Source organism: Onychomys torridus, chromosome X, assembly GCF_903995425.1.
Source record: "Onychomys torridus chromosome X, mOncTor1.1, whole genome shotgun sequence".
In the NCBI taxonomy this organism is placed as follows: Eukaryota; Metazoa; Chordata; class Mammalia; order Rodentia; family Cricetidae; genus Onychomys; species Onychomys torridus.
Genome location: NC_050466.1, coordinates 2,077,203 through 2,089,657, shown reverse-complemented (window position 1 = coordinate 2,089,657; position 12,455 = coordinate 2,077,203). Strand labels below are relative to the sequence as shown.

The 12,455-nt window shown below is 41.6% G+C and overlaps 2 pseudogenes; one reads left to right on the top strand and one right to left on the bottom strand.

The window, feature by feature from the left end:
• Window positions 1-1,542: 1,542 nt before the first annotated feature.
• LOC118574895 lies at window positions 1,543-1,666 on the top strand (annotated as a pseudogene).
• A 10,110-nt stretch (window positions 1,667-11,776) lies between these two features.
• On the bottom strand, window positions 11,777-11,898 carry LOC118574896 (annotated as a pseudogene).
• Between the last annotated feature and the right edge of the window lie 557 nt (window positions 11,899-12,455).

Sequence of the window (12,455 nt, the reverse complement as noted above, 5' to 3'; positions counted from 1 at the left end):
ACGATTTTATCTTGCTCAAAGTGGTGCTGGGCCCCAGACTCAGTAGACCCCCAGACCTTAGCACAACTGACTCCTTGATGGAAGTACCATTGAGGCTGTATAACACATGCAGCATGTAGACAGAAGCAGCTACCAAAAATGAAAGCAAAGACCAAATCCATCAAAGTCCACAGTTCTGGGGAAGGCTTTAAAGGTACCAAGTTTGCTTTGCTTCTGTACTTCCATTTCTGGCTCACTGTTTAAAAACATGTTTGTTTAGTATGTTTGCAGTGTTCTACCTACATACATGCATGTAGAACAAACAAAAGGGCACCAGATCTTGTTATAGAGGGTTATGACCTGCCACGTGGTTGCTGGGAATTGAACTTCAGACCTCTGAAAGATCAACCAGTAATCTTAAACCCTGAGCCACCTCTCCAGGCTCCTGATTGAGCTCATTAACTGAAGTATACCAACCCAGGACATGGTTTTGGTGCCTTAAATCTCACTCTGAGAAAGGCCCAGAGCTGCACTTGCTGGCAGGCTAATAAAGCCTTTCTATTGGCTTAAACCATTTCCTGAACAGTCTTCCCTGGCGATATGCTACAACTCAAAGCAGGATTGGTTTCAATTTCTTGAGAGTGCCTCAGTCTGTAGCTTGGCTGGCCTTGAACTCAGGGAGATCTGCCTGCCTCTGCCTCCCAAGTGCTGGGTTTAAAGGTGTGTGTTACTAGCTGGTCGTGGTGGTGCACAACTTTAATCCCAGCACTTGGGAGGCAGAGACAGGAGGATCTCTGTGAGTTGGAGGCCAGCCTGGTCTACAGAGTGAGTTCCAGGTATGTCGGGACCATAGAGAGATACCCTGTCTCAGGAACAACAAGTTGGCGTCCACACACCGTGCTGCTTTTTAATTTAATGATATTGGCATCGGGAAACAATGGATTACTAATAATGAAGACATTTTACATACATAGTATCTTTCTGAGGTTTGAAAAATTTGATGATTGTTTGCCACAATATTTTATGTTTTCAATGACTTTCAAGACCAGAAGCTAACTGCATACAGTTAAGTGGCCTTAGTTTTGAGACAGAGTATTTCTATGTGGTGCACACCAGCCTTGAACTCCTGAACTTCCAGCTTCCTCTTCCTTAATCTGGGGTTACTGGCTTGTGCAATTACATCCAGCATTTGTTGTGGTTTTTTCTTTTGTTTTTAAAGGCAGTCTCACTAGGTACCCTATCACTGGCTGGCTTGTAACGTCCAGGGATCTATCTATTCCTGCCTCCTGAGTGTTGGGATTAATGGTATGTGCCACCACACCTGGCCTAAGGATTTATGAAAATATAAATTTGCCTTTCAAATTAGAATGATTCATTTTTCTTGATCCTAACAACAAATTGTGACTTATCTTTCCCTGTGTAGAGAGAATTACATTCTTTTGGAGGACAGCATTAAGACCTACTCATTCTTGCTGTGAATGGTAGTGCATGCTTTTGAGTCACAACATTCAGCAAGTTGAGGAAGTGAGTTCAAGGCCACTGTGGGATACCGAGGGAGACTATCTCCAAAGCAAAGCAACCCCTTGGGGGCCTTGTGTGCAATGGTTACAAACAGCAGCTAACTTGGTAGTTGATATAGCCCATTGTATATATGGGTGGCCATTAGCAACAGACCTTGGAGACAATTTCTTGGCAGTTAGGGATGTCTCCAATCTCAGTGTTAACCCCATGTCTAGGCTCCAGACAGGTATGGGTGGTGCCTTTAGGCACTGTGCCCAGGGTACTCTGACCAGGCTTCACTCTGGCAAGGTCAAAATTTCCCTCTGTAGAAAGCTGCAGAAAAAGATATATGTGATTGAGGCCCTCTGGAGAGCCAAGTTCAAGTTCTCTGGGCACCAGACCAGTTTATTGCAGACAAACTTGAAGACACAGTAGCTGAGCATCAGCTCACTCTTGATGACTACATGGAGTAACTGAATGCCCTATGGCAGATGCAGTGTTTCAACATCACTGCAGTACAATGGCATCTTCATCCTTAACTATGGTCCAGCATATCCTGCCTCCAAAGTCAGATGGTCTCCCTGTCCTCACAGTCCTCTTAGTTATTCTTTTAAAACTAAAGTATTTCCACAGTTTACAATCTCTGTATTGGAGCCAGGCAGTGGTGGCGCACACCTTTAATCCCAGCACTCGGGAGGCAGAGGCAGGCGGATCTCTGTGAGTTCCAGGCCAGCCTGGGCTACAGTGTTCCAGGCCAGTCTCACCCACTGGAGTCTGTCATCCCTAGGGGATTGGGCTATCCATATCTTCATGCTCTGTGTCTCTCTCGCCTGTGTCTGTAGGGAGGATGTGAGAAGGGAGGATGAACTTCAGCAGACAGCTCACTTTAGCTAGTGTATCTGGGCTCTGCTCAGCTTGCCCACCTGCTTTTGTTATGGAAGCAACTGTTGGATTTTATTAACTCACTTCAGTTTCTTCTTAGTGAAATTACTGATTCCTTTCCTAGTAAGTTCAGTTAAAAGAACTTCACATGTACAAAACCTTAAAGAAGAATAGAAACATATGTAAAGTATGTTCTAACAAAAATACCTGTAAAATTTTAAGTACATCATTTCCTCTTCCTACTCAGCTCTGTCACTTTGTGTCTGTCTATACAAACATCTAGACCTCTATGTTTAGTGCTAGCATTAAAGGTGTGTCTCCACACTTGGCTCTATGCTCCAGTATGGCCTTGAACACACAGAGATCCAGACAGATCCTTGCCTCCCAAGTGATAGGACTAAAGATATGTGCTACCATTGCCTGACTACGACGTCTACTTAAGGTGGCTGGCTCTTTCCTCTGATCCTCAGATAAATTTTATTGGGGGACATTGTGTATTGGTGGACATAATACATCAACACGGTATTTTTCTTTTTTAATTATTAATTTTTCATCTTTAGACTAGTTTTAATGTCCTGTGTTTTTTGTTTTCTTTTGTTCTTTCCATAATGGACATGATGTATATATATGTTGTCTGTATAAAATAGAAATGAGTAAATATGTAATTAACTGAAAATGTCCACAGAGTTGGATAATTTATATTCTCTTTTGTCAGAAATTTCTATGGAGGTGATTTTTCTTGAGGGATGGTATCTTATCTGAGGGTGACCTCAAAATATCTATGTAGCCCAGACTAGGCTTCAGGCCATGATTCCCCTGCCTCAGCCTCCCAAGCACCACCATATCCTGCCTTTAAGACCTTTCATTTCTGCATCATTTAAATTCCCTTTATTGCAATAAATTTGTAAATATTTTATAATGGAGAGCTGGGGAGATAGCTCAGTTATTAAGCAGTTTGCCACATAAGCTTGATGTTGACGATGATCCCCAGAATTATAAGCTGCGCATATTGGCATGTGCTTCTAAAGTCAGTGCTGAGGACTTGCAGACAGGAGGGTGCCTGGGGCTCACTAGCTTGCCTGCCAACATAGTCTAATTGCTGATCCTCAGGTGCCAGTGTAGGAGATCCTCTCTCAAGAAACGAGGTATCAGTCTTCTCAGGTAAAACACCTGAGGTTGAACTCTGACCTCTGTACTCCCCACACACAAAGACTTGTGTCTCCCTCAGAAATCAAACAAGATTATGGGGATTGAGGGATGGCTCCCAAACATCTTTAACTACATATTTATTATATCCAGCACCTTCATTGGACCTACTAGGAGACCTGCATACGGTTAGCATTCAATCACATAGGTGTACGTGCACACACATGAAAACCAATAATTTTTTTCAGAAGTCAAAGCTTCTTTATTTGCATATGATATGACACTGTCCATAAGTGACATGAAAAACTCCACCAGGAGACTCATACAGTTAATAAACACTTTCATCAAAGTAGCTAAAAGATACAAAGTTAATACACACAAAAAAATTCATAGTCCTCCTATATACAAATGACAGGAAGACAGAAAGAAAGAAATCAGGGGAACAATACCTTTCAAAAACCCTCAAAAAATACCTTGTGCTAAGTCTACTCAAGCATGTGAAAGACTTTTTTAATTAAGAGATTTTTTTTTCTATTTGTTTTACATATCAACCATGGATCCCTGTCCTCCCTCCTCCCACCTCCCAGACTCCCCCCGCAACTCACCCCCATTCCTACCTCCTCCAACGTATGGTCTCCCATGGGGAGTCAGCAGAGCCTGGTACATTCAGTTGAGACAGGTCCAATCCCCTCCTCCATGCACCAAAGCTGAGTGAAGTGTCTCAGCATAGGCCCTAGGTTCCAAAAACCCAGTCCATGCACTAAGGACAGGACTCAATACCACCGCCTGGGGGCCCCCTAAACAGTTCAAGCTAAACAACTGTATCACTTATCCAGAGGGCCTAGTCCAGTACCATGGGGGCTCCTCAGCTATTGGTCCACAGTTCACGTTTCCACTAGTTTGGCTAGTTGACTCTGTACTTTTTCCAATCATGGTCTCAATATCCCTTGCTCACAGAATCCCTCTCTCTCATCAATTGGACTCCTGGAGCTCTGCCTGGGACCTGGCCGTAGACTTCTGCATTTGCTTCCTTCAGTCACTGGATGAGGGTTCTATCATGACACTTAGGGTGTTCGGCCACCCAATCACCAGGGTAGGTCAGCTCAGGCACGCGCTCGACCATTGCCAGTAGTCTATAGTGGAGTTATCTTTGTGGATTCCTGGGAACCTCTCTAGCACTCTGTTTCTTCCTATTACCATGGCGTCTTCGTTGATCATGGTATCTGTTTCTTTGTTCTCCCACTCTGTTCCTGATCCAGCTAGGACCTCCTGCTCCCCTAAGCTCTCTTTCCCCTGACCCTTGCCCTCCATTAGCACCCCACTCCCAGTTTGCTTATGTAGATCTCATCCATTTCTCTGTCACTGGGTGATCCCTGTGTTTTTCCTAGGGTCCTCTTTACTAGCTAGTCTCCCTGGAGCTGTGAGTTGCGGTCTGATTATCCTTTGCTTTACATTTAGTATCCACTTATGAGTGGGTACATACCATGTTTGTCTTAGTTTGGGTTACCTCACTCAGGATATTTTCTAGTTCCATCCATTTGCCTGCAAACATCACAATGTTATTGTTTTTCTCTGCTGAGTATCACTCCGTTGTGTATATGTACCACATTTTCTTTATCCATTCTTCAGTTGACAGGCATCTAGGTCGTTTCCAGGTTCTGGCTATTACAAATAACGCTGCTATGAACATAGTTGAGCATGTGTCCTTGTGGTATGATTGAGCATTCCTTGGGTATATGCCCAAGAGTGGTATGGCTGGGTCTAGATCGATTCCCAATTTTCTGAGAAACAACCATATTGATTTCCAAAGTGGCTGTACAAGTTTGCATTTCCACCAACAGTGGAGTACTGTTCCCTTTGCTCCACATCATCTCCAACATAAGCTGTCATCAGTGTTTTTGATCTTAGCCATTCTGACAGGTGTAAGATGGTATCTCAGATTCGTTTTGATTTGCATTTCCCTGATGACTAAGGATGTTGAGCATTTCCTTAAATGTCTTTCAGCCCTTTGAGCTTCTTCTGTTGAGAATTATCTGTTAAGCTCTATAGCCCATTTTTAAAATTGGATTGTTCAGTATTTTGATGTCTGGTTTCTTGAGTTCTTTATATATTTTGGAGATCATCCCTCTGTCAGATGTGGGGTTGGTGAACATCTTTTCCCATTCGGTAGGCTGTTGTTTTGTCTTATTTACTGTGTCCTTTGCCTTACAGAAGAGTCTCAGTTTCAGGAGGTACCATTTATTAGTTGTTGCTCTCAATGTCTGTGCTACTGGTGTTACATTTAGGAAGTGATCTCTGGTAGAAAAAGAAAAGTGTTGTGGAGCAATTTTTTCTATGCTGTGAAGATGCATTGCTCTGGTTGGTTTAATAAATGCTAAATGGCCACTAGCTAGGCAGGAGCAGTTTTAGGGGGGAGAGACAGACAGAGGAGAACTCTGGGAAGAAGAAGGGCAGAATCCCCAGGAGACTCAGGGAGAAGCAAAATGAGCACGCTGTTGTGACAAAAGTACTGAGATGTGGTAGAGCATAGATAAGAAATATGGATTAATCTCAGTGGTAAGAGCTAGTTTGTAACAGGCCTAAGTGTTCAGTGGGCATTTATAATACATAATAAGTCTCTGTGTAATTATTTGGGAGTTGGCCTGTGGAATAGAATATTCCTCCTCCAAATGGTGCCTAACAACCTGGAACCTACATACACATAAGGCCTGAAAAGGCTTTAATAAAGGACAAGAACATGGGGTCATAGACCTGTTGATCTCAGGTAGACTCAGAGTTAGCTGCACACAGAGCAATGGTTCTTTTAAGAGGCAGTCCCTGTGAGCACTGAAATGAGCTCTTTAAGCATCAGGGAGCATGCTATTGGGTGGCATGAGAACAGGATGAAACCACTACAGCAGCATGGACCCAGAAACTTCCCAGAGCTGAGACAATAAATGTACCTCCCACCAGTTTCTCTGCCATGAGGCTGGGCTCTGAGGAAACAGAGGGGAGTGGAGATGCCAGCATCATGCACTAAGGTTAGCCTCACAAGCAGCTGACATGGCATTTTAAGATTTGTCTCATGTGATAAGAGAACACTACAGATGCTCAATAAAGACAGATCCAGATGGAAGAAACCTATAAACAGGTTGCTGTTAAAAATGTACATACGCTTGAAAAGGAAAGGAGACAGAGTAGAGACAATCATAGGAAAAAAGAATAGTTTAAAATAAAAAATAAAAACTTTAAAGAGAGAATATGAAAAATAATAAAAAGTATAAGCCACCTAAATATGGAAAATTCACAGGAGTCTGGATCCTACATGGTGTTGTACTGACTTTAAATTGTTGGATTGCTGATGAACAATGGATAGCTGTTGAGAGATATTGGATGATGGAGGATGCTGCATTAAACCAACCTATGTACTCTAAATGTGTCTTGACTTCAAAATGGAAATGAAAAAAAGTGTTGCTTTGGAGAAGAGATAATGCTTTTGTTCCCACAGAAAACAAAAGGCTGTGGATTCATTCAGGGTTGAAGAAGATCAGGTTAGATAAGGGGACACCTCTTGAAAATCCTGGCAAGAGACATAAAGAAATAAACCTAAAACAATCAAATGAAGGTTAACATATATTTTACCTCTCAAACATAAAACAAAAAACCGTCGTTGGCTGACTGGTGTACAACACACAGTCTATACTTTTATTAATGAAGATTTTTATGTTATCTTTGAAAGTATAAATATTTTAAGAAAAGAAGAAACAGACACAAATAAACAAAACAAAAAACAATGATCCTGGTGATCCAGCATCTTAGAGCACCTCTGTTGCAGTTTCCTCAGAGTTTTGCATCCAAACCAGCTTCAAGCCTTTTGGCTGAGATACTCCAACACCACACACACTACTGCAGCCGGGACATCAACATTATCCTGATTTTCTCAGGGTTCCCCCAAAGACACCAGCACCCCAGACAACAGGAAGCAGTCTGAACAATAGCATCTAAGGGTTCATTTTGGTTACTTGGTAGGTTATGCATGTTTGTGATCATTTAGAAGGGTTTGGATTCAAGTTGTTGCTGGTCATGGTCAGGAAGAAAGCTAAACAAAGGATTAGATTCCAGGATCTCTTTCTGAAGGGAAAAAGGGGATAAAGTATAAAAATGATAAGATAAAAGAATGGATTTTGGGGTCTACTTTTGAACACCATTAATCTAAAATATTTACATTAGAATAGGTTTCTGTATAATGGTAAAATTTTACGTGTATTTTTCTTAGAACATACTCAACAATGTTTCTATTCTTTAAGGTTTTTGTACATGTGCGGCTCTTATAACTGAACGTACTAGAAAGGAATCACTAATTGGTAAGAAACTGAAGGAAGTTAATAATATCCCACACTTTGAGCATGATAAAATCGTGAAATTTAACTAGGAGTATTCTGAGCATGGTAGAGGGCCCTTGTAATTCCAAATATTTAGGACACTAAGGTGTGAGGATCACATGGGCCCATTACATTGGAAGCCAGCCTGGGAATTAAAGCAAAGCCCTGTCTCAAGAAATAACTAGAGGAGCTGGAACACTGTTATTGCAACATATTCCACAGTATTTTTCCTTTCTCATTATTAAATTTTTAACGGTATATTTTCACCTTGAGACTTGTTTCTAAACTCAGGGGGTTTTTTTGTTTGTTTTTTTTTGGGGTTCTTTTTTAGTTTATTTGTTTGTTTACTTGATTTTGTTTTTGTTTTTCTTGCCAGAATTGACATGGTGAATGTGTAGGTTGTTTGTATAAAATAGAAAGGACTATATATGTATTTAACTGAATATTTTCCAACAGTTGGAAAATTTATATTCACTTTTGTTTGATACAGATTTCTTTTTCTTTCTTGCTTGCTTTCTTTTTTAAATTTTTATTTATTTATTTATTTATTTTGGTTTTTCGAGACATGGTTTCTCCATGTAGCTTTGGAGACTGTCCTAGAACACACTCTGTAACACAGGCTGGCCTCAAATTCAGAGATCCACCTGCTTCTGCCCTCGAGAGCTGGGATTAAAGGTGTGCGCCACTACCACCAGGCTAGATACTATGGAGGTGATTTTTCTTGATGGAATGTAATCTTACTAGAGGATGACCTCAAAATATCTATGTAGCCCCGATTAGTTTTTAGCCCATGATTCCCCTGCCTCAGCCTCCCAAATACCACCATATCCTGCCTTTAAGACTTCTCATTTCTGAATCATTTAATTTACCTTCATTTCAATACATTTAGTAAATGTTTGAAAATAGAGAGTGTGGAGATAGCTCAATTGGGAAACAGGTTGGCACACAAGCTTTAGGTTGGCGATGATCCCCCAACATGACATGCTCCACACGTTGGTATGTGCTTGTAATCCTACTGCTAAGGAGGTGCCCACAGGAGGATTCCTGGGGCTCACAAGCCAGACAGCATAGTCTAATTGCTGATCCTCGGGTACCAGTGAGGGAGAGCCTGTCTCAAAAAACAAGGTATCCAGCTGCTGAGGTAAAGCACCTGAGGTTGACCTCTGACCTCCATACACCAGCACCACACACACACCTGCATCCCCCTCAAAAAATAAAACAAGAGTATGGGGCTTGGGAGACGGTTCAGAGAGATGGGTTAGGGCACTTTCTTTGAAAGCATGAAAATCTTAGTTAAAATCCCCAGAACCTATGTGAAAAGTCAGACATTGCTGTTTGAGCCTATAAACCCAGCACTAGGGGGACAGAGAGAGATCCCAGAAGTCACTGGCCAGCCAGTCCTGTCACAACAGCTAGCATCTGCTTTAGTGAGAAATCCTGTCTTAAAGAATAAGGTGAAAAGTGAAGAACAAGGTAGTCTATATATGCCTTTGGCCTAAAGCTCTTGTACTTACACACACATGCACACACACTAGCTGTAGATCAAAACTTCAAGAATTTGGGGGATGTTTAAAATCCAAACTATGGGCTGGAGAGTTGGCTTCATAGTTAAGAGAAATTGGGGCCTTTGCAGAGGACCAGAGTTTGGGTCCTAGCACCTAAATCAAGCAATCTAAAATGTTTGTAACTACACTTCGAAGAGATTCAGCACCCTCAATGGGCCTCCTAGGATACTTGCATATAGTTAGCACTCTTTCACACAGGTGCACATGCACACACATAAAATTCAATAAATTTTTCAAGAATATTTTTAAGATTCCAATCATAGCACACAGTAAACAGTACAATGTGGTGTTGACACAGGGATCGACTCACTTCTGGGAGAAATCATTTTGGCTGCATTTATGTAGGCAATTTAGTAGATAAAGAAAATTGTCAAGGAACACTTTTTTCTGTCCTGTGAAGACGCATTGCTCTCATTGTTTTAATAAAGAGCTAAATGGCGCCTAGCTAGGCATGAGAAGATTTAGGCTGAAGAGCCAGACAGAGAGAACTCTGGAAAGAAGAAGGGCAGAGTCCCCAGGAGTTTCAGGACAAACCAAAATGAACATGCCTTGGTAAAAATAGAAGGGTCATATAGTAAAACATAGATAAGAAATATGGATTAATCTCAGTGGTAAGAGCTAATTTGTAACAGGCCTCAGCTTCAGTGAGCATTTATAATACATAATAAGTCTCTGTGTGGTTATTTGGGAGGTGGTCTGTGGAATAGAATATTCCTCCTCCAAATGGTGCCCAACAACCTGGAACCTACATACACATAAGGCCTGAAAAGGCTTTAATAAAGGACAAGAACATGGGGTCATAGACCTGTTGATCTCAGGTAGACTCAGAGTTAGCTGCACACAGAGCAATGGTTCTTTTAAGAGGCAGTCCCTGTGAGCACTGAAATGAGCTCTTTAAGCATCAGGGAGCATGCTATTGGGTGGCATGAGAACAGGATGAAACCACTACAGTAGCATGGACCCAGAAACTTCCCAGAGCTGAGACAATAAATGTACCTCCCACCATTTTCTCTGCCATGAGGCTGGGCTCTGAGGAAACAGAGGGGAGTGGAGATGGCAGCATCATGCACTAAGGTTAGCCTCACAAGCAGCTGACATGGCATTTTAAGATTTGTCTCATGTGATAAGAGAACACTACAGATGCTCAATAAAGACAGATCCAGATGGAAGAAACCTATAAACAGGTTGCTGTTAAAAATGTACATACGCTTGAAAAGGAAAGGAGACAGAGTAGAGACAATCATAGGAAAAAAGAATAGTTTAAAATAAAAAATAAAAACTTTAAAGAGAGAATATGAAAAATAATAAAAAGTATAAGCCACCTAAATATGGAAAATTCACAGGAGTCTGGATCCTACATGGTGTTGTACTGACTTTAAATTGTTGGATTGCTGATGAACAATGGATAGCTGTTGAGAGATATTGGATGATGGAGGATGCTGCATTAAACCAACCTATGTACTCTAAATGTGTCTTGACTTCAAAATGGAAGTCAAAAAGTGTGTTGCTAATTTAGAGAAGAGTTTATGCTTTTGTTTCCACAGAAAACAAAAGGCTGTGGATTCTCTCAGGGTTGAAGAAGATCAGGTTAGATCAGAGGACACCCCTTGAAAATCCTGGCTAGAGACAAAAAAAAATAAGCTAAAACAACTAAATGAAGGATCATAAGTATTTAACCTGCTCAAACATAAAACAAAAGCTGTCATTGTCTGACTGGTATACAACATACAGACTATACTCATATTAATTCTGGTATGTATGTAACTTTGAAAGTTTATATATTTTAAAAACAGAGATCTACCTGCCTCTGCCTCCTGAGTGCTGGGATTAAAGGTGTGCACCACCATCACCTGGCTTCAAAAGAGAGATTATAAATGGTGGAAATACTTCAGATTTAAACAATAATTAAGAGGACTGTGAGGACAGGAAGACCATCTGACTCTGGTGGCAAGAGATGATGGACAATAGCTAAGGATGAAGCTGCCATTGTATAGCAGTGATGTTGAAACACTGCGTCTAACATATGGCATTCAGTTACTCCATGTTGCCATCAATAATGACGTGATACTGAGCTACTGTGTCTTCAAGTTCATCTGCAAGAACGGTGTGAAGCTCTGTTTCTTTGAAGTTTGCATCATCTGGTGCCCAGAGAACTTGAACTTGGCTCTCCAGAGGGCCTCAATAACGTATTCTTCACTTTTCTGCAGAGGGAAATTTTGACCTTGCCAGAGTGAAGCCTGGTCAGAGTACCCTGGGCACAGTGCCTAAAGGCATCACCCATACCTGTCTGGAACCTAGACATGGGGTTAACACTGAGATTGGAGACATCCCTAACTACTAAGAAATTGTCTCCAAAGTCTGTCGCTAATAGCCACCCATATATACAATGGGCTACATGAACCAAGTTAGCTGCTGTTTGTAACCATTGCACACAAGGCCCCCCAAGGGATTGCTTTGCTTTGGAGATAGTCTCCCTCGGTATCCCACAGTGGCCTTGAACTCACTGCTTCAACTTCCTGAATGCTGTGACTCAAAAGCATGCACTATAGTGATATTTATTTGTACTGAAATGTGGTTTTATTTGTATATTAATAAAGTTGCCTTGGGGTCAGAGCAAAAGCCATAGCAGAAGCTGGGCGGTGGTGGTGCACGCCTTTAATCCCAACACTTGGGAGGCAGAGCTAGGCAGATCTCTGTGTTCAAGGATACAGCCAGCATGGCTACACACGCCTTTAATCTCAATGCCAACCATAGAAGACCTGGAGGTCTGTACAGACAAGGCAGTGACAAGAAGGTCATGTGGTTGGGTTTACAACCAATGAGAAAGCAGAACAGAAAGTCTATAAACAAGAAAAAACACACAGAAGTAGGTCTCTTGTGGAGAGGAAAGACAGAGCAGCAGTGAAGGGTAAGGTTTTTCAGCTCTTGCTCTGACCTCTGTGGCTTTTAACTCTGCAATTGGCTCTGTGTTTCTTATTTAACAAGACGGTTACATCTACAACGCACTACCATTCACAGCAAG